Source organism: Rhincodon typus, chromosome 2 (assembly GCF_021869965.1).
Source record: "Rhincodon typus isolate 14 chromosome 2, sRhiTyp1.1, whole genome shotgun sequence".
Taxonomy (NCBI): Eukaryota; Metazoa; Chordata; class Chondrichthyes; order Orectolobiformes; family Rhincodontidae; genus Rhincodon; species Rhincodon typus.
Genome location: NC_063333.1, coordinates 46,059,811 through 46,078,090, shown reverse-complemented (window position 1 = coordinate 46,078,090; position 18,280 = coordinate 46,059,811).

The window sequence follows — 18,280 nt, the reverse complement described above, 5'->3', positions numbered from 1 at the left end:
GACCATGTTGACAAGATCATTCTCCCAGAAGAGAAATTAATGAAAGGCACTGTCTTCCAGTTCTAATGATGATAAAGGTGTCATTGCCTAATTGCAAAGAATACAAAGGAATTCCAGTCAATACTCAGCAAGAAAATCATTCAAAGATCCAGTGTTAATGAGAAGTGCACTGTCAGTAAGCTTTTTTAGTTTGATACCTTCTAACAAGCTTTCTTTTTCCACAAATTAATCAGTGTTTCATGAAATGTCATCATGACCTCCTTTGTTGCAGTCAATGGGTAGGTGAAGGAACTATATTTTAACACTTTCAACGGTAAAGAATTGTCGAAAGGAAGTTCATCCTAAACTCAGATGTTGCTTCTATTATTTCTTGGTTCTCAGTTCAGTTTCAGCAAAATCAAACAGTTAACAGTTAATGAATTTAGTACAACAATTATTTTTAAAAGTCAACAACAATTTGTAATTACACAGCATCTTGAATATAATAAAAGGCCGCAAGGTACTTCACTGATCTGTCAGAGAACAAAGCAAACTATTGAGGAACATAAAGTGAAATTAGAGTAAATACAGTGCGGAGCTGGAGGTACACAGCTGGTCAGGCAGCATCAGAGGAGCAGGAAAGTCGATGTTTCAGATTTACACCCTTCGCCAGGACTGGGGAGAGCGAAGGGAGCTCGGAAATAGACGGAGGGGTTTGGGGCTGGGGGAAGGTAGGTGGGATGGTGATAGGTGAGTGCAGGCAGGTAGTGGTAGGGATTGGTCAGTGGGAAGGATGGGATAGATGGGAAAGAAGATGGACAGGTTGTGTCAGGTCAAGGAGGCGAGGATGAGAGGGAGGGTTGGAGTGGGATGAGGCCAGGGATGGGGAGATTTTGAAACTGGTGAAATCTATGTTGAGGCCATCGAGCTGTAAGCTCCTGAGGTGGAATATGCGGCGTTGTTCTTCCAGTGTATGTGTAGCATCGTTGTGACACTGGAGGAGGCCCAGGATGGACATGTCATCAAGGGAGTGGGAGAGGTATTTAAAATGGTTGGCAACTGGCAGGTGTTGTTGATTATAGTGTACAGAGCGCAGATGCTCCGCAAATAGGTCATTGCGCTTGGTCTCACCAACTACATCGGGAGCAACGGATGCTGTAGACCAAGTTGGAGGATATACTGGTGAATTCCTGTTGGATTTGGAAAAATTGTTCATGGCCTTGGACAGAGGTGAGAGGGGAGGTGTAGGGGCAGGTGTATCACCTCCTGTGGTTGCAGGGAAAGGTGCCAGCTGTGATGGGATTACTGGGGAATTTGGAGCGGACAAGAGAGTCGCGGAGTGAGCAGTCCCTATGAAAGGCAGATAGGGATGGGGAGGGAAACATCTCTTTGGTGATGGGGTCACATTGCAGGTGGCAGAGGATGATGCGCTGGATGCACAGGTTGGTGGGGAGGTATGTGAGTAGATGTTCAAAAGCTTGGGCAAATTGCAATGTAAGGAGATTCTTAAAGAAGAAATGAAAGGTAAATAGGCAGAGAGGTTTAAGAATGCAATTCCAAATTTTATGGACAATAAAATTTAAGCTACAGCAATGAATGCCAAAGTAATTAAACTGTAGATCAGCAAGAGACCAAAATTCAGGTGCAGATATCGCAAGCTTGACTAGCATAATGTGAAGGAAAATTTCATAGTGGATATGTGGCAAACAATACCTATTTATTGAATTAAAAATATTTGGGGCGTTTGAGGTATATCACAAGAGTGAAGAGTTATTGACAGATGTACAATAAATCTGGCACTATTCAGATAAGTCTTAGTAAATACCCAAGGCTAGTGGAAAATAATTAAGTCAGACATCCATTAATAATGTTCCAATCTTCTCTTATCCACTAGATTTCCATTATATTTAATAATTTTAATCTCTTTAGCACAGTCAGTAAAATTGTAAAACTGTTGACATTGATCACCATTGAAAGATAACCATGGATTCCCCTATTAATAAAAGGTTCCAGTTTTTCATTTTCAGTAAATTGACAGTGATGACAATGATGACAATTCCCTTTCTAGCCCAACCTAAACACTTGACGGTAATACCTGACTCATTACACTTGCTGTTAACTGGTTCCAATGATTATGCCTGAAAATACAGCTAAGATACTGTGAAAGAGTTGCAATGATAAAGATGAGCCCGTTATGCTTTTCAGCAGAATTCTGCACATACAACATTAATTAATGGTACTAGTGTAAAGATTTAAAGGCTGAGGTGTTTCCAATATTTGTGGAAGCAGAGAATGCTTGCTGCATGCTAATATTCAACTTGAATTGGTAAATGACAAATAACATTTGCACAACATAAATTCAAAGCAATGGCCATCTCCAACAAGCAATATTCCAAACACACCTTTTTGACAGTCAAAAGCATTACCATTGCCAAATCTCCATTAGCAACATCTTAGGGGGTTACCCCTGAACAGAAGCTGAACTGGACCAGCCAAATAAATACTGCAGGAACCAGAGCAGGTCAGAGGCTAGAAATCCAGCAGTGAGTAACAAAGCTTTTCAGGCACAAATCGGGACACTGATGGAATATTCCCCACTTGCCTGGATGATAACAATCAACAAGCTTCACAACAAGAAAAAGCAGGCTATTTGTTTGGCACTTCATCTAGAACCTTAAACAGTCTCTTCACCATATGACCATAAGCTATAGGAGCAAAATGAGGACATTTGTCCCATCAAGGTGCTCCACCATTTGATCATGTGATGCTTCTCAACCTGACTATTCCTCATAAACCTTGATCACTTTACTAATCAAGAAACTATCTATCTCTGTCTTAAACATACACAATGACTTGGCCTCCACATCCTTCTGTGGCCTTCACCACCCTCTTGATGAAGAAATTAGAACATAGAACAGTACAGCACAGTACAGGCCCTTCGGCCCACCATGTTATGCTGACCTATTATCCTACTCTAAGGTCAAAACTAACCTGCATACCCTTCATTTAACTATCATCCATGCGCCTATCCAAGAGTCGCTTAAGTGTCCCTAATGTACCTGACTCTACCACCACTACTGGCAGGGCATTCCATGCAACCACTACTCTCTGTGTATAGAACCTACCTCTGACATCTCTCTCTGCATCCTCCAATCACCTTAAAATTATGCCCCCTCGCGATAGTCATTTCCGCCCTGGGAAAAAGTCTCTGGCTATCCATTCTATCTATGCCTCTCATCATCTTGTACACCTCTATCAAGTCACCTCTCATCCTTCTTCACTCCAATGAGAAAAGCCCTAGGTCCCTCAACCTTTCCTCATAAGACCTGCCCTCCAGTCCAGGCAGCAGCCTGGTAAATCTCCTCTATCACCGTCTCTAAAGTTTTCACATCTTTCCGATAATGAGGCAACCAGAACTGAACACAATATTCCAAATGTGGTCTAACTAGGGTTTTTTAGAGCTGCAGCATAACCTCGTGGCCCTTAAACTCAATCCCTCTGCCAATGAAACCCAACACACCATACGCCTTCTTAACAACCCTATCAACTTGGGTGGTAACTTTGAGGGATCTATGGACGTGGACCCCAAGATCCATCTGTTCCTCTACACTGCCAAGAATCCTGCCATTAACGCTGTATTCTGCATACAAATTTGACCTTCCAAAAGGAATCACTTCACTCTTTTCCAGGTTGAATTCCATCTGCCACTTCTATGCCCAGCTCTGCATCTTGTCAATGTCCCATTGCAACCGATAACAGCCCTCTACACTATCTACAACTCCACAAACCTTCGTGTCATCGGCAAACTTACTAACCCACCCTTCCACTTCCTCATCCAAGTCATTTATAAAGATCACAAAGAGCAGAGGTCCCAGAACAGATCCCTGCGGAACACCACTGGTCAACAAGCTCCAGGCTGAATACTTTCCATCTACTACCATGCACTGTCTTCTATTGGACAGCCAGTTTTGTTTCCAGACAGCCAAATTTCCCTGAATCCCATGCCTCCTTACTTTCTGAATGAGCCTACCACATGGAACTTTATCAAATGCCTTGCTAAAATCCATATACACCACATCCACTGCTCTACCTTCATCAATGTGTTTTGTCACATCGTCAAAGAATTCAATAAGGCTTGTGAGACATGACCTACCCCTCACAAAGCCAACCTGACTATTTTGAATCAAACTGTGCTTTTCCAAATACTCATAAATACTCTCTCTCAGAGTCTTCTCCAATAATTTGCCCACCACAGAACTAAGACTGACTGGTTGTAATTCCCAGGATTATCCCTATTCCCTTACTTGAACCAGGGAATGACATTTGCCACCCTCCAATCATCTGATACTACTCCAGTGGTCAGTGAAGAGCAAAGATCATCGCCAAAGGGGCAGCAATCTCTTCCTTCGTGTCCCGTAGAAACCTTGCGTATATCCTGTCTGGCCCAGGGTACTTATCTATCCTCATGTTTTTCAAAATTTCTAGCACATCCTCCTTCCTAACATCAACCTGTTCGAGCATATCAGCCTGTTTCATGCCGTCCTCACAAACATCAAGGTCCCTCTCACCGGTGAATACTGAAGCAATGTATTCATTTAGGACCTCCCCTATCTCCTCCGACTCCAGTCACAAGTTCCCGCCACTATCCCCGATTGGCCCTACCCTCACTCTGGCCATCCTCTTGTTCCTCACTAAGTATAGAACGCCTTGGAGTTTTCCTTAATCCTACCTACCAAGGCTTTTTCATGCCCCCAAGTAGCTCTCCTAAGTCCATTCTTCAGCTCCTTCCTGGCCACCTTGTAACCCTCTAGAGTCCTGTCCGATCCTTGTTTCCTCAACCTTAAGTAAGCTTCCTTCTTCCTCTTGACTAGATGTTCCACATGTCTTGTCATCCAAGGTTCCTTCACCTTATCATCCATTCCTTGCCTCAGTGGGACAAATCTATCCAGTACTTGTAGCATGTGTTCCCTAATTCCTCTTCATCTCAATCCTTTCACTCTGAGGCTATGCCCTCAAGTCCCAGTCCCTCCTACTAGTGGTAACATCGTATCCACAACCACTGTATCCAGGGCTGTCATTATTCTGTAAGTTTCAATGAGATCTACCTCCCCATCCTTCCAAACTCCATTCCAAACTCCACAGACCCAGAGTCCTCAACCACTCCTCATATAAAAAGCTCCTCATTCTGGATCATTCCCGTGAATCTCTTCTGGATTCCCTCCAATGCCAGCATATCCTTTCTTAGATATGGCACCCAAAACTGCTCACAACATTCCATATATGGTCTGACCACAGCCTTGTACAGCCTCAGTGGTACATCTCTGCTCTTGTATTCTAGCCCTCTCAAAATGAATGCTCACATTGCATACGCCTTCCCTACTGCCAAGTGAACCTAAATGTTAACCATAAGAGAATCCTGAACTAGGACTCCTATGTCTCTTTGTGCTTCGGTTTACTGAAGCCTTTACAAATTTGGGAAATAGTCTATGCCGCTATTCTTCCTGCCAAAGTGCACAACCTCAAACTTTCCCACATAATATTCCACCTGCCATTTCTTTGACCACTTGCATAACCTATCCAAGTCCTTCTGCAGTCTTCTGGTTTCCTCATCAGGATCTGTCCCTCTACGTACCTTTGTGTCATTTGCAAACCCTTCTCAGTTCTTTCTTCTAGATCATTAATGTATAATGTGAATAGTTGTGGTCTCAACACTGACCCCTGTGGAACTCCAACTGTCACCAGCTGCCATCCTGAAAAAGACACCTTTATCCCCACCCTCTGCCTTCTGCCAGTCAACAAATTCTGATTCCATGTCAGTACCTTGTCCCTAACACCATGGGCTCTTGTCTTATTTAGCAGTGTCCTGTGTGGCACCTTGTCAAAATATTCAAATAGATCCCATCCACTGGCTCTGCTTAGTGTAACTTGCATTTTACCTCCTCAAAAAATTCTAACAGATTTGTCAGGCATGATCTCTGTTAAAGCCATGCTGACTTGACCTTCTCTTACCATGCACTTCCAAGTACTCGGCAAACTCATTCTTAATAATGGACTCTAAAATATTACAACGACCAAGGTCAGACTAACATTCTATAATTTCCTGTCTCCTGCCTCCCTCCCTTCCTAAACACAGGTGTTACATGAACCATTTTCCGGTCCTCTGGGACCCTCCCTGACTCCAATGATTCCTGAGAGGTTACCACCAATGTCTTTACAATCTCCTTAGCTATCTCCTGCAGAACTCTGGGCTGTAGTCCATCTGGTCTGGGTGATTTATCCACCTTCAGACCCTTCTGCTTCCCCTGCACCTTCTCCCTAGTGAAGGCCAATACACTCACCTCTGCACCCTGACTCTCTTGAATTTCTGGTATGGCACTGGTGTTTTCCACTGTGAAGACTAATGTGAAGTATCCATTCAGTTCCTCCACCATTTCTTTATTCCCCGTTATTATGCCTCCAGTCTCATTTTCCAGTGGCCCAATGTCCACTCTTGCCTCTCTGTTACCTCTCATATATCTAAAAAAAGACTCTTGCAATTTTCTTTTACATTACTGGTTAGTTTACCCTCATATTTTATCTTCTCCCCTACGTATTGCTTTTTTAGTTACCCTCTCCTGATTTTTAAAGGCTTCCCAATCCTCTGGCTTCCCACTAATCTTCACCACATTGTACGCTTTTTCTTTTGCTTTTATGCTGTCCCTGACTTCCCTTCTCAGCTATGGTTGCCTCATCCTCCCTTTGGTATGTTTCTTCTTCCTTAGAATGAATTTCTGCTGTGCCTCCTGAATTACCCCAAAAAACTCCTGCCATTGCTGCTCCACCATCTTTCCTGTTAGGGTCCCCTTCCATTCAACTCTGGCCAGCTCCTCCCTCATGTCTTTGTAGTTACCTTTACTCAGTTATAATGCAATTATGTCTGTTTCCGGCTTCTCCCCCTCACACTGCAGGGTAAATTCTATCATATTATGGTCACTGCCCTCTAGGGGTTTCGTCACCTTAATCTCCTTAATCAAGTCTGCCTCATTACACATCAAGTCAAGAATTGCTTGTTCTCTCGTGGGCTCTACCACAGGCTGCTCCAAAAAAAAACAACGCAGACATTCCACAAATTCCTTTACTTGGGATTCGCTACCAACCTGATTTTCCGAGCTCACCTGCAAATGGAAGTCCCCCATGATTGTTGCAATAGTGCCTCTTACATGCCTTTCTATCTCCTGATTTATTTTCCTCCCCACACCCTGACTACTGCTAGGCAGACTATATACAACTCCCAACTGGGTCTTTTTCCCTTTGCAGTTCATCAACTCTGCCCACAGAGATTTTACATCTTCCAATCTTTTATTGCTTCTTGCTATTAATTTCATTTCATTTCTGTCTATAAGGCAACCCCACCCCTTCTTCACATCTGCCTGGCCTTTTGATCAGACATGTATCCTTAGATGTTTAGTTCTCAGTCCTGATTGCTTTACAGCCGCATCTCTGTGATACAACATAGTGCCCACCAATTTTTATTCTGTGCTAAAAGTTCATTTACCTTATTTCATACACTGTGTGCATTTAAGTACCACACTCTCAGTCCTGCATTGACTGCCTCCCATCTCATAGTTGTCCACTCATCTGCTGTGCCTGAAGTTAGAATCCTGACCCTTTGCATACTCTCTGTCCTGTTTGTTGTTCTGGAAACTTTCATAACATCTGCTGAGCTCTCCCCACTTTAACTAGTTTAAAGTCCTTGTGACCACCTATTCAGCCTTCCCACTAGGATTCTGGTCCCAGATCAGTTCAGATGGAGCCTTTCCCAATGATACAGTTCCCTTCTGCCCTAATATTAAAGCCAGTACTCTACAAAATGGAACCCCTGTTCCCCACACCACTCCTTTAGCCATGTGTTGACTTCGGTCATCTAGTTATCTCTTTGCACATTTGCATGTGGCTCAGGCAATAATCCAAAGATTACAACCTTTGATTTTTTTTTTGATTTTGCTCTTAATTCTTGATATCCCCCAAACAGGACCTCTTGCCTATTCTATGCATATGTTGTTAGTGCCAACAAGGACTACAACAACTGGATCCTACCACTTCAGTACGACTCTCCTGATGTGTTCAAACAGTTCAAACAGGGAAATTGACTGGCATTACATAAAAAAAAACACCAAGGAAGAACTAACACCCAATTAGGAGCGTTAACTTCTCGCCATGAATGTAAATGAAATTAAATTGTAATTCCAGTGCTTCTTAAAAATAACAGGGAGTCTAAGGGCAAGTTTTGTGGTTTGTGTGACGCAAACAGTGGAGCAGCATATGAGATAATTCTCAAGAATGGTAACTCGAAATGCATCTCTTCTACCCCTGAACAAACTGGCTAACTTCCGTAATAATCTTAATAACGAGTACCTGCAAGTTTACCATTATTTTCCTAGGGAGACTTGGCCCAATAACAACAGGTAATTCATTTGGAAATGTGAATAAAACATATTCAGCCATTTCAGTTCATGCTAATATGTACCTCCAAACTGTCCAATTTACATTGATCCCTTCCATTTCCATTTTCTAGCTTTCTCTATCTAATCAAATTTGAGTCCTTACCAAGCTTGTGCCTCAACTACAAACAATGGAAGTGAATTCTAAGCTTTGCAACAATGTGCATATGGATATTTTTCCTCATCTCTGTTGTAAATCTTTAAGATTTAATCTTACAACACATTCTCAATCTCTCAATGATTGGAAACACTCTACTTCTACATAATATCCCTTCTATTCATTCTTTTAAACACTTCTGCTTTAAGATGTAATTCAAAAGCAACTTTTGCCTATAGAATGATAGAGACTGCATCACAAAGAACATTGTTCTATGGATTGGGAATAGCTTAAAAAAAGAGGCACTAAAACATTTATTTTATTTGTAATGGCAGTACAATTCTGATAAAGCATTATAATGCTGTTCAACAAAACTTCTGCCTGTCAATACCACCCATAACTGCGTAAAAAATTTCCACAGACCATAATAAGGATGACAGTTAGGATTGGAATTACAATTATATATGAAAAATCTGAAACTGTGTTCAGTGTAATGTGCACTTGAGGGCTTTGAATGTCAGTTGAAAATGAGTTGAACTGTGCTTTTGTGATTTATAATGTCAAATTAATGAGCAATTTGAGGGCATTAAAGCTTTAAAATTGGATCTGGATTGACCCTGAAGTGCTCAGCCCTTAAATCATCAACACTGAAACCCTAAAGGCAGTAAGTAGTAACCAGTTCCTATCCAATTTGTTGTACTAGTCTCTGGATAGTTAAGGAATAGGGCTGCCACCAATCCTCCTTTCAATGTGGAGTCCAAGGACCTATCTAATTAGGTGGTACAGGATACATCACTAGTGATTGCTGCCAACAGGAGGCATGTGCCTTATGTTTCAATAAGATCACCTCTCATTCTTAAAAGCCTAACCTGTTTAGCCATTCTTAATACGTCAACCCCTTCATCCCGAGAGCCAGCGTAGTGAATCCTTTTTGAATTGTCTTCAAGCCAATATATCCTTTCTTAAATGTAGAGAACAAAACTGTGCGCAATACTCCAGGTGCAACGCCACAAACAGTTGCAGCAAAACTTCCCCGTTTTAAACTCCAACCACCAAACAACAATGGTTAAAATTCCATACGTTTTCATGATTACTTGCTTGTATGCCTCAGTCTTTAATTACTACTCTCCTTTCCCACCTTTGTTAACCATGAGTCCTTCTCATTGAGTCCTTTTTTTTTGTCTGACGTTTAACTGAGCACTATGAAATAAAATCCAAAAGGACTACAGATGCTGTAAATCAGAGACAAAAATAGAAATTACTGGAAAAGTTCAGCAAGGCTGGCAGCATTTGTGGAGAGAAATCAGGGTTAACGTTCAGGTCGAGTGACCCTTCCTCAGGACTGATGATAGCCAGGATAACGTTGGATTATATGCAGAAGATAAAGTGGGGAGAGGGGCTAAGGAGTAAACGATAGATGGGATAGAGACCAAAGACAGAGAAGAGCAGTTGGACAGACAAGAGTGGATAACGATCTTGCTAGGAGGGTCAATAGCTGTTAATGGGGAAACGTAAGTGGCTAACAATGGACAACAGGCTGTGTGTAATAGCAGACTGGTGTGTGCAGGCTGGGGTAAAGACATGGGAACCTCAAGCCCTGAAGTTATTGTACTCAATATTGAGTCTGGAGGGCTGCAAGGTCCCCAAGCGGAAAATAAGGTGTTGTTCTTCCAGTAAGTGCTGAGCCTCACTGGAACAAGCCTGAGAACAGAGATGTTGACCAGGGAACAGGGTGGTGTGTTGAAATGGCAGGCAACTGGAAGTTCAGGATATTCTTTGCGAATAGAATGCAAGTGTTCTGTGAAGCAGTCACTCAGTCTACACTTCGTTTCCCCACTGTAGAGGAGACCACATTGTGAGCAGTGAATGCAGTAGACTAGATTGTGTGAAGTGCAGGTAAAGCACTGCTTTTTTCCATCCTTCTGTATTTACTCTTATTGAAGTCACGGACATAGGTTCGCTCTCTCTAAAAATGAATACATACTAACTGAATATAATTCATGTTTAAAATTTCAAGACAGTAAAAATACAATCTCATTAGTCCCAACAACATCCCATTATAATTCTCTACCACCAGAGAGAATGCCCTTCTTTATCTCACATACAGTTTCACTTAGATGGGGCTTCAGTTCCCTGTCATAGGAACCTGATAGTTAAATAACAAATTACAGGAAGAAACTGACTTAAACCTGCACCGCTTCAAAATAACACTTGCAGGGTTTTAATCAAGTGACTCCAGTCTGAAGCATTTGAACTAAATTCTGTACTGAAGTAACTTTATTTTTGAACGAAACATTTCTAAGCTGTCTTCTCCCTTCCAGGAGTAACTGCTTTATACAAAAAGCTTTAAATAAGAATCCTACAGAACTGACAAAACTGAAACTAAATAAAACAACTTTTTTTTTGCTCAGCTATGGATGTTTCTACAAAACCCTCAAAATCATTTCGAGAATCTTCTGTCAGATTAATGCATTACTGTTTAAATTGAAACAAAAACCAAAATTGCTGGAGAAACTCAGCAGATCTGGCAGCATCTATGGAGAAAAAGCAGAGTTAACGTTTCGGGTCCGGTGACCCTTCCTCAGAAAGCAGAACACACAGAATCGATCAAGCCTAAACACAAGGCTTGGATTGTTCTGTGGTGGATCTGGATACATTGCTAACCTCCTTGCAAACTCAAGGCTGTATTTTTTCCAGAATTTGCAGCTTTTATTTTCAGATTTTCTTTTTTTCTGAAGAAATTTACTAATGAACAAGTTACTCAAATGTTGAATGACAGACAAGATATAATTTTGTAATCTTATCTCCCATCCCGGTTGTGAATATCAGAATTTATTATGGCTACTTAAAAGGATCCATGCTTCCTTTCTGACAGGTCTTTAAAAATGTAATTAAAATTGGACAGACAGGTAATTAAAGGTTACTACGCTCTTAGATAGTGGATTCCTTGAGATTAGGAATAAAATCTTCTGATTTGCTGATTCTTCAGTTCAAATGTACAATGTACAGTAACCAGACTCAACAACTAGTTCAAAAATCCATCAAATTATAACCTGTTTATTTCAGATAATGGTAGGTAGTAATAATTTTGATATTTGCATTTATATCTTCTCTCTTCTCACTATTTTCGTTTCTTCACTTGTCCCATTACCATCACCTTTTGTTTTGCACCATGTAAGATCAGATCTGAAACGATTTTCTGACAGCCAGATAGTAATTTCTGCAGCAGAGCTGAAAATTGCATATCAGAAGCTTGCACAACCACCAAACTAGCAGACTCTGAAGAAATTGCTCACAAAATTAAAGATTGCACTGGGAAATTCCTCTGCACTTGAAATCCTCCAGAAGTATCCATTTACATTGGAGTGTGCAGAGGGTTCTGCTGCTTTTAAATAAGTAGCTATTTCAGAAAAACGTCAGGCAGTTAAAAATCTTATCTACCTCCTGGGTGACTATAAACCTGACTACCATTCACTCCTCCATCAACCACATTCCTTATACTCCCAGACACTGATCTGACCGCCTTTTCCCCCTACCAAACAAACCCTCCCCTCTTCCCCAGTGACTCAACACCCGCCCACCGCAGGATCTGTCACCCCTTTGCACCATGGAACCTGACACCACCTCAACACATGCCTCCACCGACCTCTTTATCTTGCCCCACTCCAGGAGTCTAACCCTGATACCGCCCTTCTCCCCTTGCCTGACACAAAACCCTTCTCTCCACAACCAGCTTATCTATCTAATTGATGTTATTCAATGATTCTATCTACCCTAAACACTCAATCACATAGCTGTTGCTTTTCCCACTTTGCTCCCACTCCTCCCTGGCACCCTACCAACATGACACCCTTCCCACCTGGAACAATAAACTCATGCTTACCTTACATACTGACCTTTTCACAAGAGCTGTCAAAATGAATAGCAGATATTTAATGTGTTAAGGATATTTAAATTACAGAAAAGGGCATCTATAGCCATTAAAGAAGGTGGAGTGGTTTGTCTTCCCTTGACTATTCTGCAGCATGAGGATGCAGTTAGATTGAGGGTAAGTTGCGCATTTCTGCAGAATTTGTGATCAAAAGCTTTTGCCAGGAATGTGGAGCTCTTTCTCAACATAAGAACCTATTGACAAAGTGGCAATCTGACTATGATAGTCCCTCCTCAGAAAATCTGGCCCATTTGTTATATTTCTTTGTCCACGTATGCTGCCTAACTTACTGAGCACTTCCAGCATTTTGTTTTTTGAGTTTTCCAGCATCTGCATTATTTTGCTTCTGCATTACAGTCGGCAGAAATCCAGGGAAAAAATGTCATCACACACAGAGTTGTAAGAATTTGGAACAGACAGCCTCAGGGATTATACAAAATTCATTGAGACGTTAAGGCAAAATGGATAATTTCTTAGGGAGTGAGAGATATGGAAAGCAACAAGAACTTTAGATTGAAGCAATAAAGCTGCCACGGTAACAAAGTGGCTCAATGAGCTGAATGGCTACTCCTGTTCTATGTAACAAAGAGAGACAAAAGACTTTACCGATATAAGATAATAGAAGATTCAATGAAGAAACCACAAAACCTGTGATCTTTGACTGTCAGAATGTCATAAATCTGTATATTGAATGAAAGCCAAGTTTTGTCTGAGACTGTCTCACTAGTCAAGGATGATGTCTACTGAGGGTCAAGACTTTCTGCTGTAGACCTTCATGTGACTTAGACAGGCCACTTCTGAATCTGCAGGTCTTTCAGCATATGGGACTGAACATCCCGTGAGATCGTGGGATCTGGAGTGCAGGCTTTTATTCATTTTCTTTCCTTCTCTGCCCCAACTCTCTCTCATCACTAAGGAATTTGGACACAAGGCATGGTGTAGCTTGCAAACAAGTTGTCACCATTTTGTATTCGGCATAGTAAGTTCCACCCAATCATTAACCTCAATGCTGCTGTGCTCGAAGGAGAGCTTTGCAATGTTTTTGTAGGATTTTCTTTACCCACCTTAGGAACCATCACCGTTTGAGAGTTGAGAAAGCAGGATTTGCTGGGTGGATGGTTTTCAGCCATCCAGACAGTGTCCAAGCAAATGTATTTGATTTTGCAGTTTTGCCGAATCATTGTGGAAATTGCTGCAAGAAGGACATTAAAGTTTGTTTAATAGTTCTGTCATTGAATCTGCAATATGTAACAGGCAGATTATTGATCAAATTTCTTATGTGATGCTAATACAATAGCCAGATGTCACTGCAGCACTGGGCCGTAGTGACAGAATTATCTGTACATTTGGACTATTGCTGATTTGTGGGTGTCTTTGTTGTCATGCACTTTCTGTCATACATTATAGAAGGCTACAATGGAGCAGTTGATCCAGCTTGGGATCTCTTCAGCAATAATGGCTGCTATGGGATAAAAACAAATTTTATTAACAGCATGCCAAACAGTTTTTGGGTTCTGAAGTCAGTCAAAAAATCAATTATTGTGACAGTTTTTTCAATACACAATGCTAATAGAAAACTAATTAGGCTAGCTCATTTACATCATTCCATAATTTTATGAAAAACACTTTTTATCACATAATCACAGAAAAAGTGAGTGGAAAATTGCCCAGAGTGTTCAGGGATGTGTAGGCAGGGTGGATTAGTCATGGGAAATGCAGGGTTACAGGAATAGGGTAGGGGGGTGGGTCTGGGTGGCATGCTCTTCGGAGGGTCGGTGGGGACCTGTTGGGACAAATGACCTGTTTCCACACTGTAGGGATTCTATGATTCCTTTGGACATAAATCATCAAATTAAACCATGTTTATCTAAGTCAATGTGTGTAGATAAGAAGAAAAAATTCTAATAATTCTGTGGAACAGCTATTTTCATCCAAACTAAGTTATTTGTTTTTCATATTGTCTACCTTCACCAACACTTGAGCTCATTTGCTGCTAAAATCTCACCCATGCTCTTGTTACCTGTAGACCCGTCTGTACTGTTGCTGTTCTGCTGATCTACCTCCCCTGTTGCACTTTTAGCAAAAATGACCTCTGCTGTTTGTACCCTGACTCACACCAAGCCCTGTTCACCCATCACTGTGCTCACCATGCAAAAATTTGGTCCCTGGATTGGCATCAACTCAATTTTAAAATCATTTTCTTTGTTTTGAAATCAAACCATCATTGCCCTCTCCCTTCCCTATCTCTGTAATCTCATTCATGACTCTCCAAGGTCTTTGTGGTCCTCTAATTCTAGAATCTTCATCAATCTACAGTTGCGAGCCATTCTTTTAGCTGCCTAATCCCTAATCTCTGGAAGACCCTTTGTAACCCTCTCTAAATCTGCCTCATCCTTCAAGATGCTCCTTAAAATGTAGCTCTTTGACCAGATGTTTAGAAGTGGCTCAGTTTCAAATTTTGTTTATCACCCTGCTCTGAAGCGACTTGCCATGCCATGAAATATTTTATGACATTTAAAGGAACATAATAGATAAATTGTTGCTGTTTATATTCTTGATAAAGTAACAAGAATTGAAGATTACGTACAATGAATGAAAGATGCATCAGATTTTAGAGTAGTTCTTTCACATAGCCCTATACCTTGACTAATTAGCAGTAATAATTATGTGCCCTGAACTCAACATCTATCAATGCTATGAAAAACATTTGTAATAATTAGGATCTGGTTGTTCCATGGAAGACGCAATGTGGGAAATTAGCTCAATTCCAGGTCATGAATCCGCGTTAGGCATCATGAATCTGGAAACTGTAACAGTTTTCCCTGGGGTGGGGCCTTACTGTGTTAAGCAGTGAGTTTACCATCTGATTAGTCTACCAGGAGATGGGAATGGATGTGAGCCAATTTCAGTGGGTTAACCAGTGTCGTGCCTGAATCATCCCCTGTTCATTTTTAAGTGCGAGTAAAAGATCTTCAGATTTTAAAAAAAAGACTGTTCCAGGTGAATTTTATAGGGCACATAGTGCCCATCTTTATCCCCACCAAAACGATCTCTTCCCAGTCAAAAGGCCAGAGGGATGTTTGCCCATGAATCCCAAATGTTGCCCTGCAGCAATTTAATGTGGTGGGCAGCATTATTGCTTTAATGCAAGGTTTTCAGCCTCATCTCGGGCTGAACATTTCCTTAGAGGTTCTCCATTCTTCACAATATTCTAGAATTCCCTGAATTCTGAAAAGGTGCTAACGGATTAAATAATGCAACTGAAAACAACCTTATTCAAAAAAGGAAGGAGGCAGAAAGTTGGAAATGATAGACCATTACATAATCCATTTTAAGGAAATTATAAATGGACATTTGGAATATCAAAACACAATCCATCAGAGTCATCATGGTTTTATGAAGCTAAACCATATTTGACTAGCTTGCTTGAATGCTTCAAAGACATAATAAGCAAAGTGGATAATGGGAATCTTGTAGATATGGTATCTTTGGACTTTTGGAAGGGAGGCGATGGCCTTGTGGTATTATTGCTGGATTGTTAATCCAGAGGCCCAGGTAACATTCTGGGGACTTGGGTTTGAATCCTGCTTCGGCAGATGTTGGTATTTGAATTCAATAAGAATCTGGTGTTAAGATTCTAGTGATGACCATAAATCCATTGCTGTTTTTCGGATAAACTCATCTGGGTCACTAATGTCCTTTAGAGAAGGAAACTGCCATCCTTACCTGGTCTGGCCAAAATGTGACTTTAGACCAACAGCAATGTGGTTAACACTCAACTGCATTCTTATGCATAATTACAATTAGGGATGGACAAATGCTGACCTAGCCAGTGACACCTTCATTCCATGAATGAACAAAAAGAAGAAGGCAATCAATGAGATGCCAGAAAACAGATTAATACACAAGGTAAGTTCACATGGGGTTAGGGGTAATGTGTTAGTTTGGATAGAGGATTGTCTAACTAAAAGAAAGCAGAGAGTTGGGATGGATGTGCTACAGCCAAATTGGCAGATGACACTAAAATATGTGGTAAGTAAGCTGCAATGAAGAAACGAGAAACTTACAAATGGATAAGGATAAGTAAGGTGAATGGACGAAAATTTGGCAGATGGAGTTTAACATCGCTAAATGAAATGAAATTCTATCTGGATAAATAGGACTTTGTATAGGACTTCGGTTCGACCACACTTGGAATACTGCGTACAGTTCTGGTCGCCACATTACCAAAAGGATGTGGATGCTTTGGAGATAGTGCAGAGGAGGTTCACCAGGATGTTGCCTGGTATGGAGGGTGCTAGCTATGAAGAGAGGTTGAGTAGATTAGGATTATTTACATTAGAAAGATGCAAGTTGAGGGGGGACCTGATTGAGGTCCACAAAATCATGAGAGGTATAGACAGGGTGGATAGCAAGAAGCTTTTTCCCAGAGTGGGGGACTCAATTACTCGGGGTCACGATTTCAAGGTGAGAAGGGAAAAGTTTAAGGGAGATAAGCATGGAAAGTTCTTTACGCAGAGGGTGGTGTGTGTCTGGAATGCTTTGCCAGCGGAGGTGGTAGAGGTGGGCACGATAGCGTCATTTAAGATGTATCTAGACAGATACATGAATGGGCAGGGAGCAGAGGGATACAGATCCCTGGAAAATTTCTGAAGAAGGGTCTAGGCCCGAAACATCAGCCTTCCTGCTCCTCTGATGCTGCTTGGCCTGCTGTGTTCATCCAGCTCTACACCTTGTTATCTTGGAAAATAGGCGACAGGTTTAGATAGAGTATCTGGATCGGCACAGGCTTGGAGGGCCGAAGGGCCTGTTCCTGCGCTGTAATTTTCTCTGTTCTTTGTTCTTTGTTCTAAATGTCAGGTGATGCAGTTTGGCAGGACAGTCAAGACAAGGGAATACACGATAAATGGAAGGAACCTGGGAAGCACTGAGAATCAAAGGGACCTTTGCATGCATGTCTTCTGGTCCCCTAAGGTAGCAGATCAGGTAGGTGAATTTTTTTAAGGTGTCATTTGGGATACTTACCCTCATCAGCGGAGGCACAGAGTTTAACAGCAGGGACGTCCTGCTGGAACTGTGTAAAATGTCAGTTAGCCTACAGCTAGAGTATGGTATGTAGTTCTGGAATCCACATGGTGGGAGAGATGTGATTGCGCTGGAGAGGAGGTTTACCATAATGTTGAGTAAACTAAAGAATTTTAGTAATGAAAAGAGATTGGATAGACTGGGTTGTTTTCATTGGAGTAGAGGAGTATGGGGAATGCATAACCGAGATTATTAAATTAAAAAGCCACAGATTGGGTAGACAGGAAGAAACTGTTTCCCTTGATGGAGGGATCAATAACCAAGAATTTAAAGTAAGGGGCTGAAGGTTTTCATTAATATATATTGGGTCTTGGTGAGACCACACCTAGCATATTGTTTGCAGTTTTGGTCTCCTTTTCTGAAGAAGGATGCTCTTGCTCTCAAGGGTGTGCAGCAAAGGTTTACCAGGCTGTTTCCGGCGGGACTGACGGATGATGAGAGGTTCACTGGGTTGGGATTGTTTTCACTGGAGTTTAGACGAATGAGGGCGGATCTCATAGAGACTTATAAAACTCTAACAGGACTATACAGGGTAGATGCAGGGAGGATGTTTCCGATGGTGGGTGTGTCCAGAACCAGGGGTCACAGTCTGAGGATTTGGGGTAGACCATTTAGGACAGAGATGAGGAGCCATTTCTTCACCCAAAGAGTGATGAGCCTGTGGAATTCATTACCACAGGAAGTAGTTGGTGCCAAAACATTGAATAT